This window comes from Gopherus flavomarginatus, chromosome 2, assembly GCF_025201925.1.
Source record: "Gopherus flavomarginatus isolate rGopFla2 chromosome 2, rGopFla2.mat.asm, whole genome shotgun sequence".
Classification (NCBI taxonomy): Eukaryota; Metazoa; Chordata; order Testudines; family Testudinidae; genus Gopherus; species Gopherus flavomarginatus.
This window is the reverse complement of record NC_066618.1, coordinates 23,466,143-23,488,480: the sequence shown is the minus strand read 5'-3', so window position 1 is coordinate 23,488,480 and position 22,338 is coordinate 23,466,143. Positions and strand designations below refer to the sequence as shown.

Below are 22,338 nucleotides of genomic sequence, written 5' to 3'. Positions count from 1 at the left end.
GAGAAAGTCCCATCCCTCCCCAGCCCGGCTGGGACTAGCAGCTGGAGCCAAGCACATGGTAGTAGCCTTCGGCCAGCCCTGACCCTCCCTGGCTCTGGGTTCAGCGCTTAGGGGTTAAAGGAGCCTTTGTGTGACTGAGGGGGGTGACCACAGTGCCCCCTGACCATGCCACCCTGGACATTCATACACACTGCCCATCTGTAAATACCTTTTAAAATCTGGCTCTTAGTGAAAGTCTGGTGACTAGGTACAGTGGCAGGAATAAGAGAATGAAGTCTCAGATTGTGACAAACATGTCTATTGAATCCAGAGTGCCAACACCTCCAGCAAGATGTGGAGAGCCATCCACAGCTATTAACTTCAGTGGGCGTTGAGACTGCTGCTGCCCTTCAGAGAGCAGGCCCTAAAACTATAAAGGTATTGCAGTTCATACTTAACAAGTACTGTCAATATTATTCAGCTGCCTAGATACTGGAAGTCTGACGCTGAGTTGCTATAAATGTTGGGGTTGTAAGTCATTCCAATGCAGACTTTTAACTACAGTAATATCGCAAGAGCTTGTTTGGGAGAGGGAAGAGCAGGATGGAGGAAATTATTACATAAAATATCAGGAGTTAGTTTTCATTTTTAACTATAGATAAGATATCCCATTTGGACTCCATTCCCATCCCCCGCACACAACAGCAGGATCTTCTGTCCTCTGAATATTGAGGTTGAGAACACTGCAGGAAGTGAAACTACTTGAACAATATGTTTATAGGAATGTCCTTGGAAATATAGCACAACTTCAGAATACTGTCCAGTGTTTTACAATCCAGCATACCATTTTTGCTTATATCAGAGCAAAAAAGAATTAAAAATGCAGTGTCTTCCTTTTGTTTTACTGAACAACGACCAAATAATTTTATGACAACAAAAAGATTCCAGATTTTTTTTAAAAATAGACCCTTTTATACGTCAACTTTCATAACAGAATTTGGAGACAAAAAATTAGATATTAAATCTTTTTAAAAAGTAAAACTTAATGATCCCACCAATGACCTTCAACTGTGGGGGAAACTGCCACCACTCTTTTTTAATCAGTTACACAAAGCTCTTTGGATTAGTTAAAAGAGCTTATCAACTGGTGCTGGGATGACTATTTAAATGTGTTGTCTAAAAAAGGAAATGTAAATGCTCTTTAGCCAATATATAACTGCCCTACCAAGAAAATGAATGATATTTTAAGAGTGAAGGGGTCCGAAGCCTTTTCTTATTAGTGCACTATTAGAAGAGTTCAGAAATAGTGGTGTTCTATAATTTTCAAGTTACAGGTTGACTGAATTCTGACCTCAGTTACATGCACGCAACTACACTGAAATCAATATATAAGCAGAACAAGTGGAACCCAATAATGTTTGTGAGGTACTTAAATCAACACAGCAGGGTATTGGGAAAAGTTTTCAACTAGCAATAATCATACCTCAGATTAACTTCATTGGTTATGATACTGCCACTGTGCAAAGTACTACACCATGGTAAAGCACAAAAATAAATGTGGCAGATTATAAATGGCCCGTACTCAGGTGTGCAGGAGAAAAGAGAAGTTTGCATGCCCGACCCACAGAAGGGCACTCATTTTGCCCAGGACACTGTGTTTCAGTGATGTGTTCCTGGGGACACGGAGTGCTCCCAAGCAGAATAACTACACTAGGATAAGCAGAGGGGCGTTACAAGGAAAAATATATTAAATACTGTGAGGCACCCAGAAACTACAGTAACAGAGGTCATATAACTAAGTATCACAGATATAGACAGACAGGTAGGAGCAGGCTGAAATATCCTAAAGGATAGTGAGGTCTGAACACCATCCCTGTGTACCAGCTCACTCAGAGGGATTATTGCCATCCATCCACCATCACATAGTTCTCCTCCATACCACCCCATACTCAGGCCAGTGGTGAAATACCACAGTTCACCTAATACATGGATGCATTCAGCCAATACATTCAATAGAAGTAAGGTAGAGCTGGGATCAAAGTTAGAGAACATTATTTAGAAATCAGGAGAATATTTAATTTCAGAAGTCCCTGGATATTGCTTATAGAAAAAATGTTATGTAAGAATTAATTACCAAACAAATTAGGAACTTATCTGGAGCCACCATTTCTGTACTTTAATAAAATAATAATCAATTTCTGAGAGTTTTTTATTAGATCTCAAAGCACTTGATGTTGGACAATCAGTGGTTTGCGCATTGGCCTGCTAAACCCAGGGTTGTGAGTTCAATCCTTGAGGGGGCTATTTAGGGTTCTGGGGCAAAAATCTGGGGATTGGTCCTGCTTTGAGCAGGGAGTTGGACTAGATGACCTCTTGAGGTCCCTTCCAACCCTGATATTCTATGATCTAAGTATTATCATACCCATTTTAAATTAGGGAAAAGGTCACACAGCAAGTAACCAACAAAGCAAGGTATAGAACCTGAGTCTCCTACTCTGACCATTGCTGGACTACATTGCCTTCTTTCTCCCTTCATGGAACTGTAAAGAAAGGGTGGCTTATCAGAGCAATATCATAGTTATGTTTGTAGACATTATTAAAAAACACATACTTGAAAAAAATGCCTCAAACAGACATACCAGTATAACATCTAAAATAATTTCCTGTTAAGAATTCCAGTTTACAATTTTATTTCTAGGATGGTCTCCTGTCTTTTCCCCCACTTGTAAAAATGTAAAAATTTCATTTAAAAATGATAGCGGATGAAGAAACACTATTTTATGCACAGTGGCTAACCAGCTGGAGGGACAGCTTACAGATATTTGCGTATTCAGTGAAACTCACATGTTGCCATTGCCAAGATCAGCATTTCTCAAATGAGGCCACCATGGCTACAAGCATCCACTAGGGGTTTTCGTGCAGCCACAGCCTCCTTGGTGATGATGGGGAGGGAGGAGCAAAGCACTGGCCTCTCCCCCAGGCCTGCCAGCAGGGGCTGGTCCCTACTCCCTTCTGGAGCAACAAACACTGTGGGAGTTCTCCACCTTCGCAGGGCCAGTGGGACTCCGGTTTCATCTCTGGAATGGTGGACGGCTGTCTCTAGCCATGTGGTGGTGGGCTCCTTCCCCAGCCACAGGGCTTCATGCTCTGGCCTCAGGCTCCCCCCCCCACCCCCGTCACTCCTGGCTCCCATTGCCTCCTCCAGCCATGCAGCAGGACCCCAGGGTCTGGCCCCAGGCTCACCCCCCACCATCACCCTGACCCTTGCTGCCTCCTCCAGTCTTCCATCCAGACCATCAATCACCACTGCACACACACACACCCCACCTTCCTACCCACCTCCCCATTCAGGGCTTAATTTGTCGCCCACCTTGCCAGGGCTGAGTAAGTCTGCTGTGAAAAGTAATATTAACAAATATACAAATCTCTCTTTTCACAGTAGCAGACTTATGAGCTAGCAAGTCTAAAAAAAAATTCAACCAAAAAAGCAAGACATGCAAAACACCTTGTTTGTGTTTCTCTTTTGTTTAGATCCTGTACAGAATAGAGACAACTGTAGATTATTTTTGTCTGCAACCCCCCCCCCAAAAAAAAACCTCTATATAAATAAATTACAAGTATTTGGACATATATATGTGCATATTTATTTATTTTTCCTAAAGTTTCCTAAAGTTAATTTATGTATTTTAGAAAAAACTGTCAGAGTTGCTACCAGCAAGAGTTGGTTGCTGCACTCTGAGGCCACCAAAATTTTTCTTGTGAGAGAACCCCAGATGCTCCAAGACTCAATCATAATAATAATTAAACAGTTTTTATAAATTAGCATATTAAGTAAAGGAGACATGGGACCATGTGGCTGAAGGAAGAGGTGGGCAGAGCTGAAGGGATGCACACATTGGAAAAAAGTTGCACTCACCAGAGATATCAGCCTCTAGGAGTTTGCTGTAATGTTTAACCAAACAGAGGAAAAGAAATCCAAAAGAAAGCTGTGCATAGGCATTTTTTTTGTCAAATAAGTACAGAAATAATAGAAATATTATGCATATATGCAAATATATGCTATGCATATTGCCAGGAAAAATTATAGTCACCCAATATAATTTCATATCTATTAATATAGTCCAGTAAACCAAACTAAGGAATAAGTCTGGTCATAAATTGGCCAGGAACCTATGAAAACCATTAGCCTTATGGTTCAGCATATTAGATTCAAGGTGAAGCAGACAAAGATTTTTAAAGCAGATCACAAATCCACAATCTTTATGATTTAAGGATTCAAACACATGACATAAACTGCATCAACCATGCAGACAGGTTTTTAATTTTTTCATGTCTCAGATTAATAAAATTCAAATATATCTTTGCAAAGATGAAGTTAATACCAAAGGCGATACTCTGTGAAATAACAGATAAAACGAAGTACTGACATGAAAGATTATCTATCTACTTCAGTATTTTATACTGCCACCCATTCCTGTAGTATCCTAGCAGCTTACACATAAAATCAATAGCATTAGCAAAGTTGCCGGTGGATTTAATGGAGTCTCTGATACTACTTTTTGGGGATAAAAACTCTGCTTGGAGTAGAGTGGAGTCTGGAGGGGGGCGTCTCTTGAAGGGGCACAGTTAGAGTAACAGAAAGGGAAATTAAGCAATCCGTAAAAACATAACTCTTCCCTTGGTACTCTCTTGTTTCTGTTTTGGGACCCTATAAGATGTTGTGAGCCCTCAATTTTAATAGAGCTGAGAATATTCAGCACCTTGCAGGGTCAGGCCCAATAAAACCAAAATTTTTTACTAGCGCTGCCAATTAATCGCAGTTATCTCCCACGAGTAACTCAAAAAAATTAATCAAAATTAAAAAAATTAATCGCGATTAATCGCACTATTAAACAATAAAATACCAGCTGAAATTTATTAAATATTTTTGATGTTTTTCTACATTTTCAAAAATATCTATTTCAATTACAACACAGAATACAAAGTGTACAGTGCTCACTTTATATTATATTACTTACAAATATTTGCACTTTAAAATTATAAACAATCCCTGGGCTAAGGGAAATCTTTTCTTCATTAGATCAATAATTGAAAAAGAACCCAGAGTTTTTACAAAAAAGTAAGACCAGCTGATACTTTTAATCCATCAAACTTTCTTTAAAAAAATGTGTTTGCCACTCAAACCTTGCCGCATGACCTTAGTGCTTTAAATGATTCAGAAAGTGATTCTGATTAGAAACTAAAATCAAACTAGTATATTTTAACAGGCCACACTGAGAAATACAAATAGAAAAACAAAGAGAGAATGTCACAGCACACAGGTAAAAGTAACATGATATCTGAAATATTTGTGTTTACAATCTAAACAAGTGTTGTTCTAGCTTTTGTTTGGTAGTGACCACAACAGGGAAGGTGCAAAATACCATAGTTTCAGTTACCGTATAATGCCTTGCTTTCATTCATTCATACATTTTCAAACACATCTTTATGTCTGTTGAAATTAGTCATGTTTGGTCTCAACCAAAATGTTCTCTTTCTTTTTTATTTTTTAAGATAAAGAGTATGGGGAAAATGTATGCATGTGTGTTGGAGTTACACAAAGGTGGAGGATGAAAAACAAAGAATGCCTGATCTGAAAAACAAACTGGGATCCTTTTGTAAGTCACAGAAACAGAGAAATCAGGAATGAAGGAGGTGGGAAGCAGGCAGAATCCTACTGACTTTTCTGTTACTACCCGACTGGCCTATCTTCAGATCCTGAGAGTTCCTAGTTCTTCATTCTCCTCCAGCCAGAGTCTTCTGTGCCTGAAATAGTGCTGCTCTTTGTCCTCATGCCAGGTAGCTTGCTGGCTCTCCTGGGATCTCTGGTCATTGTGCTACCAGAGATTACAATGCATGGTTAGTAGCTGACAGTAGGCTTCAATAAAGTAACAAATTAATCTGTTTAGGAAGGATTGTCCTGTGGTTTATATAAGGGACAGAGAAAGCTTCTATTCCTGGCTCCGCCACATATTTTCTGTGTGATACTGGACAATCTGTGTGATATTGGGCAAGTCACTTACCATATGTAAAACAGGAATAGTGCTTATCTACCTTTCTGGGATATATTCATTAATATCCGTAAAATGTTTCAATATTCTAGAATGGAAGGGGCTATTTATATGTAAATTATCCCCATTATTATTCTCACAGGCCATGTTGGAGAGACAGGTATTTATTGCAAGTAAAAATTCAAGGGGATATTTTTATGTAGCTACATGTGACAGAGAGATACAATATAATATTGGAGGACAGTAATTGTCAAAGTAAAAGGGCTTGTCTACACTTACAGCACCTACCCTCTAGTGAGATCTGAAACTCTTTGCACCTTTCAATCTACAGCCATTTATAATCAATATTCTAAGAAGTTGTCAATCCAGTTCCAAAACTCATTGCCATGTAGGCCACAGATAGCTAATGTCAGCACTGCATCTAAGTTACGGCAAAGGGTAAACAATGGAATAAAAACAAATATAGAGTAATATATGAATAAGTTTACTCAGAGGAGAAATAGTCTGTTCAGGCTGGCTGAAATAATAGTTTTAAAATAATGGTAAGTTTCAGCTGAGAGTTGTTCTCTCTTGAGGAAAGTTTTAATGATGCTGTTCGTTGTGACTCTCTCTTACAAGTTATTAGGCAGCTTTTCTTTTGTGGATTAACATTTAATCTTTTTACTATGTACAAACTTTACTATCTGCAATATTGTGGCTTCTTAAAAAGGTATCCCAAAAGTAGTAATGAGCCTCCTGTTTGAGGTTGATATAGTCCAAACACATTTTTATCCTCCCTACTATTAAAAGCACATCAACTACCAGAAGTCTAGCCATTAAAAAAACAAACAAACAAACAAACAGTAAGCTTTGGGTAATACATCCGCCTCTGAGTCCTCTCTCCTTATATTTGTGCCTTTACAGCTACATTCTTATTTTTATCAAATATGTCTATTTCCCCATCCCTCACCCCACCCCCACCCTGTCCCAAAACACTCCTATATACAAAATTTCCTTTCTTCTAGCAGGAAGGTTCACAGATCCTAAGCAATGTATTTTCAGCCAGTTCTGAAAAGACTAGAGCTCTTAATCACTGGTAAAATGGAAGTATTTGCTGTATCTATGGTATGTATATGGCCCCAATTAAATAGTATCCAAGATACTCAGCCTTTAATGTTTTATTCTATTTTTATGTCTTTATCCTGTCAACACGCTGTGAGGCAGGAAAGTGCTATCACTCCCATTCTGCAGATGGAGAACAGAGGCACAGAAGACTAAGTAACTTGACCAAGCTCACACAGAAACTTTGTGGTAAAGCAGGAAATTGAATGTGAGTATCCTGAGTAGCATCCTAGCCACTGGATCATCCTTGCCCCCTGAAGATCCCACCAGTTTGATGACTTCCACAGTTACTACTATAGATAATCCTAAATCATAACCATTTAATTTTAAAGTGAATAGGAACACCGCTCTAATATGCAGTTCACTGCAGTGCAAATTATTTCTTCCAATCACAGAACAGAATTGAATCATAGAAATGTAGGACTGGAAGGGATCTTGATAGGTCATCTAGTCCAGTCTCCTGCACTGAGGCAGGGCTATGTATTATCTAGACCATCCCTGGCAGGTTTTTATCTAACCTGTTCTTAAAAACCTCCAATGACAGATATTCCACAACTTCCCTAGCTAATTTGTTCCTGTGCTTAACTACCCTGACTATTAGGAAGTTTTTCCTAATGTCTAATCTAAAACTCCCTTTCTGCAGTTTAAGCCCATTATTTCTTAGAATCATAGAATATTGGGATTGGAAGGGACCTCAGGAGGTCATCTAATCCAACCCCCTGCTCAAAGCAGGGCCAATCCCCAGACAGATTTTTACCCCCTCAAGAATTGAACTCACAACCCTAGGTTTAGCAGGCCAATGCTCAAACCACTGAACTATTCCTCCCCTGTAGTTAAGGACAACAATTTATCACCATCCTCTTTATAAGAACCTTTTAAGTACTTGAAGAATATTATCATGTCCCCCCATCAGTCTTCGCTTCTCCAGACTAAACAAAATTTTTCCATCTTTCCTCCTATGTCATGTTTTCTAGACTTTTATCATTTTTGTTGATCTCCTCTGAACTTTCTCCAAAATGTGGTATCCAGAACTAGACACAGTCCTCCAACTGAGTGTGACAGTCTGTACCCCATGTTCACTCATTTTACAGAACTACATGACATTTTGTACAAAGCATACTACATAAGGTATCATTTGGAAATTCATGATTTGCTGATCATTATTGTCCTGGTAAAATATGCGTGGCAACACTGTATGTAAAGATATAAGATTCCACTGTATGATATTACCAAGACATGTTTCAACATGTTCTGGAGGCCAGTCACAATCAAGTTTCCCAAAGACAAAAGGTTAGCCAACACCTCAGCCAGGTGTCAATAAATTCAAATGGACCATCGCCTAAGTAAGTGGCCACTCTTCAGCAGGACAGAAAGTGTGGGCAAAAAAGTCTACATTTGGACAAAGAAGCTGATTAAAGTTCTTGACCACACAGAATAGCAGCTGGAGGTGATTCTTGCGCAACAGAAAGGGCTATAAGAGGAGATGACAGATGCCTCAAATCATCCCTCCCTTGCTCTCCACCCATGACATCAACACCTGAAGGACAAAGGAAGCAGCATTGGAGTGGGGGAGAGACCCTGACTGAAAGAGGTTCAGCCAGTAAGATTGCTGGAACATGTGGTGAAACACGTCTTTGCTTTGTATTCATTTGGTTTAAGTTAGTTGCATTTTACCTTTTATTTTCTTGTAACCAATTATGACCTATATGTCTCATTACTTGTAGTCACTAAAAATCTATCTTTCTGTAGTTAATAAATCTATTTTGCTGTTTGGGTTTAAATGTTTGGGAAACTCCATTTGGGATAACAAGATTTGTTCATATCATTTTCTATTAATAAATGATGGACTTTTTACACGCTTGTATTCTCCAGGAGGGTGTTGGGCAGTACAAGATGCACATTTCTGGGGGAAAGTCTGGGACTGGGAGTTTACTGGTGTTGCCCTGCAGTGTAATTCATGAGTGGCTGGCTCTAGCACTCATATAGCATAGCTAGGAGAGATTTACATGCTAGAGGCTGTGTGTGAGCACACCAGGAGGGGTTGCTCTCACAGCGAAGCAATGTAAAAGGCACCCCAGGTTAGAGAATCGAAGGGATACAGCTGTCCATCAATCCAGATTTTACCCTGGGTAATGTCACATTGAGTCTTTATCACTGCTGAGCACAGTGGAAGAATTACTTCTCATGTCTTGCTTACAACACTCCAGCTAATACAGCCCAGACTGATGTTTGCTTTTTTTGCAACAGTGTTACACTGTTGACTTCTACTTTGTTTGTGATCCACTGTAACCCCCATATCCATCTTTTACCTGTATCCACATCCCATCTCACAAGGGCTAGTGACTGCGGGGGCGGGGGAGAGGGAAGCAAGTGAGGGGGTCTTGCAGGGAAGAGGCAGCAGGAGGGTGGGGACTGGGGGTGAGGGGCAGTGTGGGGGAAGGGCCTTGAGGAGAAGGGGCAGCACAGAGGTGGGGCTGTGGGGAAGGGGCGTCACATCCCGTGCTTCTCCTGGGGGCTCATGAGCATGGCATGTCAGCAGCAGTGCATGTTGCATTAGGGGGGAGGCACAGCTCAGTGGTTTGAGCACTGGACTGCTAAACCTAGGGCTGTGAGTTCAATCCTTGAGGGGGCCACTTATGGATCTTGGGCAAAAATTGGTCCTGCTAGTGAAGGTAGGGGGCTAGACTCAATGACCTTTCAAGGTCCCTTCCAGTTCTAGGAGATTGGTATATCTCCAATTATTACCTATCACGGTGGGGCATCAGGGCTCCGCTTGCTCCAATCCCCATGGCCGGGAGGGGGCCCTGCTGCCCTGGACCCAGAACCAGGAGTGTGGCCAGTGCTGCCAGGCCAGGCTATGGTGGGGATGCTGGTGCGGCCCAAGCTCCTGGACAGGAAGCAGCATGGTGAGCAATTGCTGGACAGCCCTGACTCCAACCTGCCTCCTAGCTGCTGGCCCCTGCCCAACCTGGATGCCACAGGCCAGGCAACCCCAGTGAGAAGAGCCCTACACACCTGCATCTGATCCACTGTCTGTAAAAATGGTCCATGGATATCTGCAGATTTGCAGGGCTCTATCTACAGGTTCTCAAAGATAATCACTAATGGCTCAGAGAGCTCTTCAGACAGTTTCTTAAGTATTCTAGGACTTATTTCGTCAGGCCCTGATGACTTGAAGATATCTCACCTAAGTAATTCTTAACTTGTTCTTTCCTTGTGTTAGCCTCAGATCCTACCCCATTACTGTTTCACCTGAGCCTCTCCCCGCACTGAATCAGGGTTAACTTATAGCACTTCCTCAAACAAGGCTGAGGATGGTCTTGTGGAACCCTGGCCAGCGTTCAGTTCAATGGACCAACCCAGCCACTTTATGAAAAAAAGAGAACTGATCCTCATGTGTACAGTCCAATACAGAGAAAAACAGTGTGAGCAAATTTTCACTCTTTGGCTTGTCACTCTTGATGAGCCAGTAGCAAGCTTCAGAAATCAAAAGCAAAGGAGTAGAGAATGGCACCAAGAAACCCTGCCAATCTGCCAAAATCTGGCACACACAGCTCAAGGATCCTGTTACCAATTTCAGGGTCTTTTTGTTTTCTTTTTCTTCTGTAGGTTAAGAGCTCTTAAACAGGAAAGACTGTAAAAACCTGCCTAAAGTTAAGGACATAGATCAGAACAGTGGCTACAGTACTGGATTGGGACCCAGAAGATCTGGATTCTATTCCCTGCTCTGCCATTGACCCACTGGATGACTTTAGACAAGTCACCTCACCACTCCATGCTTCAGTTTCCATAGCTGTAAAATGGAGATAACAACACTGACCTCCTTTGTAAAGCACTTGGAGGTCTATAGATAAGAGCTGTTATATTTATTATTATTGAGAGTATCCTATTTATTATTATTAAAGGTTGTAGCCTCACTCACTCTGCTAGTGACTGACAGGTATGCCTCCTAAACCCAGAACTGGCTGCAGAAATGCAGAGTTGACTCATTATTTAGATTCTGTGGACCAATTTCCCTGAAGAAAAGGGGAAATTGCTGACAGCATAGGAGAAAACAGTGAAACTAATTATATAAAGAAAATGCAGCAAGGGGCAGATTTTGAAATGTTTTAGGTGCCTAAAGATGCAGACAGGCACCAAATCGGATTTTCAAAAGCACCTAAGCAATGTAGGTGCCTAACTCTCATTGACATAAATGGAAGTTAGGTACCTAACTTGTTGAAGCAATTTCGGCATCTTTAGGATCTTAAATACCGTTGAAAATCTGCCCCCAATTAAACAAACTGAAAAGACAATAGCTTTGTTCTCTAATCTCTTTTAGTAATCTCAGGTTACTTGTAATCATATTAGGTGAAGTATTTTTAGACAAATGTGATTTCTAAATTGACAAGGTCTGTTCTAAATTGACAGGGTCTGTTCTAAATTCTAATGAAATCCATTGCTGGTAATTTTTATTAAAAATGTTTTACTTAATCAGCATGTCACTATTCTGAACACGTTTTCTGTTCAAGCCGTTTAAATTTACAGTTCAATATACAAATGTTTCGTGAGATCATCCAGTTCAGATTGGTAAATCCAGGATCTAGTAATTAGTCCTGTAGCTAACGTAGCAGCACTCTGTTTCGCAGAACTGACAGTTCAGGATCCAAAATCCTGCCAATGATGCATGATGGAAGGGGGAGTGGGAGGGAGCAGGGAAAGGGGATTGTTACAATTTTACATAATAGAATACAGACGCTTCTGGGGTTATGCAAGACCCAACTTACGCAAATTCACACTTAGGGAAGAAGTTCTATAAGCCAGAAATAGGATTTCTGAGTTGCGGAAATTTTTGCGTAACGTATGGGTATACGTTTCCAGCTTACACAAAATTTGAGTTACCAAGGCTTTCTGTAACGGAACGATTGCGTAAGTTGGGGGGAGTTTGTATGTTTTATGGATTTAATGCAGAAACAGCTGAGTAAAATTCTATGACCTGTGTTATGGAGTAGGATGTCTGACTACATCATGAATAATGAAAAGAAGACATCAGCTTTCAAAACTTGTGTTTTTCCTAAATTTATCTTTGGGGTTTGCATTAACACCCATCACTACAGAATCTGAACAGCTTGTATATCCATAGATTTAAACGGGAACAATCATCTACTCTGATCGCCTGCATAATACAAGCCATAGAATTTCACCCAAGAATTCCTGCAGTGGAGTGATTTATTCTCTACTGTGTAAATCCCATAATTTACAGTTGAGCTAGAATATATGTTCTAGACATCCAATCTACATTTAAAGACTACAAGTGCTGGAAAATTTACAGCTAATACATTGGTGCAATAACATCCTTAGTGGACTTCATGACGTGAATGGCTCTTCTGCCATTCCTAGTTTTGGGAAGCTCTGCCTCAGGTAGGTCAGAGGTACCAAACTCATTCAGTCCCAAGGACCAAATTCCATGTTAAATTATGGCCAGTGGGTCAGGGTATATGTTAAGACTGTAGACTCCTCTCAATGTACAGTAGTCTCCCACTGATGTCACTGGGAAATTCAGAGAGAGATCAAAGGAAACTTGGTCTTTATATAGTAACTAAATTCTTAGGAATTTGTGAATTCAGCCTCTTACAGTTGCATTCAGCATCACTCAGGAAAAAATAGGCTCCCCTTTATGGCTACTGAAATATGTGCCCTTTGTTTCTGTTCTTTCCCCCATTTTCAGTTCCTCTCCCTCTTCCAGTCTGTCTCCCCTTTGCATTTCCCTCCCTAAAGCGACTCTCAATTCCAATCTCCTCTTGTGGGCTTCATTCCCATCCTCTTCCCTATTCCAACGGAAAAATTATCAGCACTAAATCAGTCAATACTGACACTGAAATGGCAGCATTGGATTTTGGAACTGATGCCCCAAGGAAATTATTAGTACACAAACGATTTCACACTTCTAAGTCATTGTTTCAGGCTGTTTGACACTCCAGCATACGTCACTCCAGCAGTTATTCTGGGTTCACAGAAGAAAGTTTTTCTTCACAACTATTAAGGCCAGTTACTTCCCTTAACAAAAGAGAAGAGGAAGGAAGGTAGGTAGGAGATTTTGGGCAACCTGAACATGTCATGGAAGCCACATAGATACAAGAGCAGGTCAAAACTCGGAACTTCCATTTTACAGGGAATTTTGACATTTTGAACTACGTTTTTGTTCCAGATCATTAAAGGTGGTTGCTATTTAGTGCTGATTGAAACCTCGTATCTTCTTTTCTAGATCAAAGTGTCAAACTGTTCAATTGCAACAGTCAGCAGCCACTAATCTAGAAAACATGGTAAGAGGTTTCAATCAGCACTAAATAGCAACCCCCTTAATGATTTTTAAACTAAAATACTATAAAAATAAAACAATATAACAAATTAACAATATTTTGAATATTATATTAGGTCATTTTGCAGAACAGGACATGTCAGTAACAATGTGTAACATAGTATGTCATGTTACATGACTTGACATGATATGACATAATACACTATTGACATCTCATGAAATAATGAAAAAACAACAAGTGATATGAAAACAGAAAATTAAATAATCCTTGAAAGGAAAAATTCATTTTGGAAATTTCAAAATTTTCCCTAAACAATTTTTGTTTTTGAAAAATTAACACTATGCTGTAAAAACCTGTTTTGGCAAAAATTTCATTGAAATCTATACAATTTTGGAGAATTTTTTGGTTTAGTTGAAATAGCACTTTTCAGTGGAAAAGTGTTTCAACAAACAATTTCCAACCAACTCTAATAAATACATCAAATGGGCCAGATGCAACTTGTGAACTGTATATCTGACATCAAGGGAGTAGTATGTTAAGTTTTTCTGGAAGGGTACAGGGACAGTTGTCACAAATGTCATTCTGATTATGGGGAGAAACCTTTATAAAAGAGGAAGGTGGTGCAGTATGGTCTAATGGTGGATTAGCCTATATTCCTCTGTAAATTAATTTCACAAATTACAAATGATTATGGCTATAAGAAAATTGTGGGCTACGATTTTGTTATGGAAACCACAACTGTAACACACACTGCAACTTTTTATAGTTGCTGCAAATTTGAGTGGCATTGTGACCTTGTGTGCCAGGTTGCAATGTCACTTATTCAAATTTGACAACCTGTTTCTATTTTGTGTGTATATGTGTTTGGTTTTTTAGTGGAAGTTGAACTGACCACATCAAAACCACAACTTTAACAAAACTATGGTTGCAACTTTTGAACCAAAAAAAAAATAAATCACAACTTTCTTACAGACTTACAAATAATTTATTAGTATTAATTACTGTTGTGAGATTTAACTCGCAGCTTTAATTGCTCCCAGTTTTTCTAGTTCAGATGCCAGAAATAACCATAATTTCCTCAGTTCAGCCCTCTTCCCTTCTCTCTGCATGTGTCAGGATTTTTTTTCCCACCCAGTTGTTGCTGTAGGAACACATACAGCAAGTTGTTCCTGCTACTATTTAAACAAGAGTCTCTATAAAACAAATTGAATAGCAGATCATGCAATCAATCTTTGCATATAGAACAGGGGCGTTCTGTGCCAGAAATTGATTGCCATGTGCAGATCTGAGATAGCCTAAATCCACATACCTGCAACACCCATATAATTTGACTTTTTTTCTTGTTGATGCACATGTAAAATCATATCCAGCTCATGCATAAAGCTCTGATCAACCCACTGTTATTAAATTAATGTGCATCCTGTGCAAAAAATCAGCATACACATTTTCAAATCTTAGTTTCATAGAAATAATATTTGTAAGGAAAAGAATCAAATTGTTTTAAATATAATACAGGAATCATTTCATCCACCAGTTGAAATATAGCCACCAGTACCGCAATACAACATATAATCTGCTTTACAGTGCACACTTCACAACAGTTTAGGTCAGTAAGTGAAGAATTTTGTGAAGCTTCTTCTACACATTTTCAAAGTACCCAGTAACTACACCACTGCATTTATACCTACATTTCTGCCTTCAGCTCCTCCAGCTCTATGTAAGTATCTCTCCTGACTGCTGCTTCTCTCTCTTTTTACCTCTATGCCTTATTTCATGTCTATTCCTTTTACACTTCGAAAAGGTCCCCATATATGTTATGTGCCCTCCTTCTTTTACTTCAAAAGCTCTGAAAACCCACCTGTTCTGAAGCCTATTCAAATATGTGCCAATTTACATTCTTTCTACTGAATCCATTCATAGACACAGACTGTAAATTATTCGGGATTGGGATTTGGGTTTTTATTTAGCATACACTATTATTTTATAAACTGCCGTGTACATACGCATTGCTGTGTAAATAAATAACAGTAATAATATCCAGTTGAAATTGCAGAGAGAACTGAGGTAGGCAGAATGTAATTATACAAATTGGAACTTGGCCAGGACACCAGGGCTAACATCCCAATTCTTGCAGAAAGTGTCAGGGGATCTTTAAAACAGCTGTGATTAGTCAAAATGCTTTACATAACTAAATAAATATATACTATAAAACAGAGTTTAGAAGTATCTATCACTGTTTCACTATATAACACAACTGTGAAGGGTGCTGAGGTCTCAGCAGCAGCTGCCATTTTAGTGATACACCTCTACCCTGATATAACACAACACGATATAACATGAATTCGGATATAACGTGGTAAAGCAGCACCCCAGGGGAGCGGGGCTGCGCACTCTGGCGGATCAATGCAAGTTCGATATAATGCGGTTTCACCTATAACACGATAAGATTTTTTGGCTCCCGAGGACAGTGTTATATCAGGGTAGAGATGTATATCCCATCACACTTAGGTTGTAGTCAAAAACACAGAAAGTGAAGGTCAGCATTTAAATTCAGGTGAAAAAGCTACCGTAAAGCTTGACATTCTTCCAAAATTGGGGGTTCCTTTAACAATAGCTAATAGGCAGTTCTGTAGGGATGTTTGGCAGTCCAGATAATTTCATTAATTCAGTGGAATTTAGAAGAAATGGTCAAAACGACTAGGCTGTAATTTCAAACAGTGAAGAGCACTTTTGTTTCCTAAATTTAGCAACAGAAATGTGAATGTATTTTGCATTCTTTGTAATCTTGTACAAAATTTAATGCATTTGTTTGGTAATACTCTGGGCATCACGACCACAAAGGTGTCACATTGGACAATTGACACTTGTTACTCTTCCAAATGTGAAAGTCTCCATTGTTCAAGCCACGCCTTCATCAGTAAAACATACTTTCAGCTGAAAATACATATAAGCTCTCATTCTTGATGTCATTCAACAACCAAAATCTCCCAAGCCTATTTAAAGAAAGATTTTTCCCACTAGGCAAAATGCCCAAACATATCAGTCATACTAAAATTTACTTTTACTACCACCTACTTCTTAATTTCTCCAGCTACTTGCTAGTTAGCAGGCATGAACCTCTGTGTTTAGCAAATGTTTTCTTCTTCATCTCTTATCTTCTGGAGTTGCAATCCCCAGTTTAAGTCCCTGTTTTCTAGTAGAAGCATGCAAAAACTGTCTTGATAGATCTTCCTGATACCACATATCATAAATGAAAGTCAAAACAAAACTACATACTGGATTTGCAGTCGATTAATACAATGAGGCAGCAGAGCTGTTGATACAATACTCATTGAATAATATGATAAATTTAGCAAAATATTTCAAATGAGATGAACAAGACTATGTGACCACAGATATATAAGCAAACTATTTTGTCTGTGTGACCTAGACAACACTGAATGTGAAGTTGGCTCTAAATACCCAATAAATCTTTCATTAAAAAAATATTTTCAGACCTTTTAAAATATAAAAACCAAACAAGGTCATGCAAAGAGATACTTCAACTGAAAAAATCAAATCTCTCTCCCTCAGTCAGATAAAACCCGAGAATTGTTTTAATCTGGGGTCCATATAGGTAATTAGAATATAATGCTTGTCTGGAAATGAAGAATTCCCTCCTTCTGCTCTTTTTAAAGTGCTTCCATACCGTACCTGAAACAAGTGAAACCCCAATAACTTAAACTGGCATACCTCCTGTTTACAAAGGTTATTATGCAATCAAGAGAAGAAATAATACTAGGCCGTTGCAAGATGGCTATTAATCATCATTAAAGGATCTGTGTGTCCTCTTAAGAGAATGCAGAGTCCCCAAACCTATTGTCCATGTAGGTAACTGTAGAAAACTAGTTTGGAAAGGATGGGGAGGATGAATCAGGACTGAGGCTGATAAAAGAGAAGGAAAAATCTCTCTTTACAAAGCTTTGTGATGCTCATAGGCAGTGATCTGAGGGAGGATATTGCTTTCCAGGGATGCAAACATTCACTTTTTCTTTTCTCCCTCAGCACTATGCTGAAAATGACTTATCTAGATTAGCTTCTGAGTAGCGTAAATCTGATATATTAAGCCAACAGTTTCTTTTGTTTTGATTCCATTTTCTCTGTGTGTAGTAAATCTGTTGTTTTTTTGTTACAATTACTGTTGTATCGGTAATTTCATGCAGTCTTCCCCAGTGAGAAAAGAAGCCTGTAAACAGGTTGAAGGGGGGGGGGGGGAATCTGGAATGTAACCCCACTCATGACTTCTAGCCTGCTAAGTAGATGGCATGATAGATAACACAGTAGGGCAGGGGTTCTCAAACTGGGGGTCGGGACCCTTCAGGGGGCTGTGAGGTTATTACATGGGGGGTCGCAAGCTGTCAGCCTCCACCCCAAACCCAGCTTTGCCTCCAGCATTTATAATGGTGTTAAATATATAAAAATGTGTTTTTAACGTATGGGGGGGGTCGCACTCAGAGGCTTGCTGTGTGAATGGGGTCACCAGTACAAAAGTCTGAGAACCTCTGCAGTAGGGCTTTCTGGGGGATTTCGGGAAGGCTCTGGAGGACTAGCAGTCACCAGTTGTTGTCATTGTATCCAAAACAGGGATAGAAACAATTGAGACAAGCTCGTTTGAAGCAAGCCAATTCAAAGTCTCCCTATAAGACCAGCTCCCTATAAGATAGGTGCCCTGACTGCAGGCACAAACTATATACTGAAGAGGTTTTGTTATAGAGTGTGTATGTGAATTAATGGGAACAACTGATCCAAATCTTAAATTAAATCTCTAGTAAAAGCTATGTCTACACTGCAGTTAACCTAGATGGTTGGTACTGGGTTGACCTAGTCCTGCTGTGAACAGCCACAATGCAAAGTCCTACCCATGTTACTGTGTCCCCTCTGTTTCTGCCAGGGTGGATAAAAATCAATGATTTAAAAATAAAAAAAATCAGATTTTTGGATAAAATGCTTTTTGAGGAAAAATCCTATCTAAAGATACGTTTAATTAAGATACATTATAGCTCAACAATATCTCATCATGGAACAAGGATTATAATTCTATAGTATGAGACAATATATTCATGTAATGTTTAAGAAATGTTTTGTAAATGAGTTCCAATAGTTTGTGGATTAGGGACCCAATCTTATGGGTTCCAGGGGCTTCTGTATAGATTATTTAGGTTAATCTTTCTATCTACCCAATGGGACTCAGTGCTCAGTCTAGAAGATACCATTAGAGATGCTTAGTTTTGCAGTTCTCAAACTGTGGATTTGTGTCTCCAGAGATAACATACTTGTTAACAGCAAAAATTGTTTTAATTAAATAAATAAATAAATAAATAAAACATAGAGGTGAGAAATAAGACCTCAACCCTATTGTCCCTCTACAAATTTGAGTACACGGAGTCAATCCCTTACCGCTCTCTAAAAGTGTAAAGTTTCAAAAAGTTCAATGAATAGGAGATTGTTGGGGGTGGACTAGATCTGGACAAGGAGAAGTCTGGAGATAAATATGAGAAGGGAGGGACAGACAGTAGAAACAAAAGTGAAACTGTTTGAGCAGCATATTCCAGAAGTCTTGAGGTCTTTCTGAGAATAGCCTTCATTGATTTGAGATCTACCATACCATTATCTCATTAGAAGGGAAAACCTATAATGGCAGCAAACTGTAAAAGAGACCCGGTCTGGGAATAAGAACCACTCAAGAAATATATGTTTGCTGATGATGCTTTAAAGAAAGTCACACCAGTGAACTAGTAGAAGTCACTTAAGCACTTGGATTCAGAGTCTGTTGAAGTGATAATCTCACTTTTAACAGCAGTAGCTTCTTCTGCCAGTGTAGAAAGAATACTTTCTTCCTTTGGACTAATTCATTCCAAATTGAGAAATCGTTCGGGACCCGAAAAAGGAGGAACGCTTGTTTTTCTTTTCCAGATTACGAACAAACACGAAGGTGAAGTGAAGACAACTGAGTTAGCTGGAGAAGCCAATATTTTAAGTTTCTCTTGTTGACCTAGCTGACACAGTAGATTTAATTTCTGGTTGGTTTTTTTTTTTTAATATTTCATTTAACTATTTTAGTTAACAATTTTAACAAAAACAAACTTGATTTTAAAAAATGTGAGTTTAACTAAATTCAAAAATTCATATGCTTGTTTTGTTAAAATATTATATGTTTGCTGTTGAAGAAAAAAATCCAGAATCGCACTGTTAAACAACAGTAGAATATCATTTACTTAAATATTTTTGGATGTTTTCTAAATTTTCAAATACATTGATTTTAATTACAACACAGAATACGTGTACAATGCTCACTTTATATTTATTTTTTATTACAAATTTTTGCAGTGTAAAAAAAATATTTTTCAATTCACCTAATGCAGGTACTGTAGTGCGATCTCTTTATCATGAGAGTTGACCTTAAAAATGCAAAATTATGTACAAAAGCAGCCCTGCATTCAAAAATAAAAAATGTTAAACTTTACAGACAAGTCCAATCAGTCCTACTTCTTGTTCAGCCAATCGCTCACACAAAGAAGTTTGTTTACATTTGAAGGTAATGCTGCCTGCTTCTTGTTTACAATGTCATCTGAAAGTAAGAACAGGCGACTGCATGGCACTGTTGTAGCCAGTGTTGCAAGGTATTCACATGCCAGATGCGCTAAAGATTCATGTGTCCCTCAATGCTTCAACTACCATTTCATAGGACATGCATCCATGCTGATGACAGATTCTGCTCAAAAACAATCCAAAGTATTGCAGACTGATGCATGTTCATTTTCATCATTTGAGTCAGATGCCACCAACAGGTTGATTTTCTATTTTGGTTGTTTGGGTTCTGTAGTTTTCACATCAGTGTTGCTCTTTCAAGACTTCTGAAAGCATGCTCCACACCTCATCCCTCTCAGATTTTGGAAGGTACTTCAGATTCTTAAATCTTGGGTCGAGGGCTGTAGCTATCTTTCCAAATTTCACATTGATATCTTCTTTGCATTTTGTCAAATTTGCAGTGAAAGTGTTCTTAAAACGAACATGTGCTGGGTCACCATCCGAGACTGCTATAACATGAAATATATGGCAGAATGCAGGTAAACCAGAGCAGGAGACATACAATTCTTGCACCAAGGAGTTCAGTCACAAATGTAATTAATGCATTATTTTTTTAACGAACGTCATCAGCATGGAAGCATGTCTTCTGGAATGATGACCAAAGCATGACGAGGCATAGGAATCGTCAGCACATCTGGCACGTAAATATCTTGCGACACCAGCTACAACATGCCTGTTCTCACTTTTAGGTGACATTATAATTAAGAAGCGGGCAGCATTATCTCCCATAAATGTAAACAAACTTGTTTGTCTTAGAGATTAGCTGAACAAGAAGTAGGACTGAGTGGACTTGTAAGCTCTAACGTTTTACATTGTTTTGTTTTTGAGTGCAGTTATGTAACAAAAAATATACATACATTTGTAAGTTGCACTTTCACAATAGATTGTACTACAGTGCTTGTATGAGGTGAACTGAAAAACACTATCTTTAATCATTTTTACAGTGCAAATATTTGTAATAAAAATAATATAAAGTGAGCACTGTACACTTTGTATTCTATGTTGTAACTGAAATCGATATATTTGGAAATGTAGAAAACAAAAAAATATTTAATATATTTCAATTGGTATTCTATTGTTTAACAGTTCAATTAATCACGATTAAGTTTTTTAATCATGATTAATTTCCAGTTAATTGCGTGAGTTAACTGCGATTAATCGACAGCCCTATTAAAAATCAAGCTATTTGTTTGACATAGCCTGTTTTTCTTTCCTATTTGCTTTCTTTTCTGAATTTTTGTGCAATGGAAAGCAGTGAACAAATGTAAAATATTATATGACTATAGCTTTATATTGTACTTAGCTTTGTGTTTTTATTTCATTGTAATTGACATAGTTTTGTTTTCTTTACTTAATAAAAAGAGTTAATACTTACAAAAACAGACATTTAGAAGCTAGTAAGCCAGATTTTATAACTAAACTACCCAGCAATGTTCTTTAGGTGGCTTAGCTAGCTGCAGTAACTTTAAACAACCTAATTGCTGGATCATTCCAACTTGCATTAAAATGGCTGAAAGCTTCTGCAAGCCTAAGATTTTACAAAACCTAATATATTAAAATAAATATAAAATAAAATATGAAAACATTTCACTGAAAAGAGATGTATTTGATTTAAACATTCTCCTTACAACTGTTTGCAACACAATACTGCAGCATTGTTCTAGGGTAGGGGGACTAACGAGTTAATTTTCATTGTCCAAACACAGGACTAGATTCTGCACCTCACACACTGAATAATCACAATGAAGAAAACAACATAGTGAAGTACTGGTCAATGTGAGTAAGGGTGGTAGATATTGGTCCCTAGTGAACTTCGTAAAGCAGAAGAGATTAACATTCAGTTTTAAACTCATGTATGAACATTAACACTGATGAATACTATTTAAAATATATGATCTTTTTAACTCTTTTACCTTCATATAATCATGCTCTCTCTCACACTGAGGGTACGTCTACACTACAGCATAATTTCAAATTAACTTAAACCGGTTTTATAAAACAGATATTATAAAGTCGATTTTATGCGTCCACACTAGGCATATTAATTCGGCGGTGTGCGTCCATGGTCCTAGGCTACCATCGATTTCCGGAGCGTTGCACTGTGGATAGCTATCCCGTAGCTATCCCATAGTTCCCGCAGTCTTCCCTGACCCTTGGAATTCTGAGTTACTACCCTAGTGCCTGATGGGGCAAAAATCATTGTCGCAGGTGGTTCGGGGTACAGCCTCACCCCTCCCTTCCTGAAAGCAGCAGACAGCCATTTCGCGCCTTTTTTTACTGGG

At 38.7% G+C, this 22,338-nt stretch overlaps 1 protein-coding gene and 1 pseudogene across 7 annotated transcripts in view; both read right to left on the bottom strand.

Moving 5' to 3' along the window:
* Positions 1-22,338, bottom strand: part of ZMYND11 (zinc finger MYND-type containing 11) — a 142,458-nt gene that overhangs the window by 104,623 nt on the left and 15,497 nt on the right. The gene's annotated exons all lie outside the window — the stretch shown is intronic.
* LOC127046036 (uncharacterized) lies at positions 1,352-1,507 on the bottom strand (annotated as a pseudogene).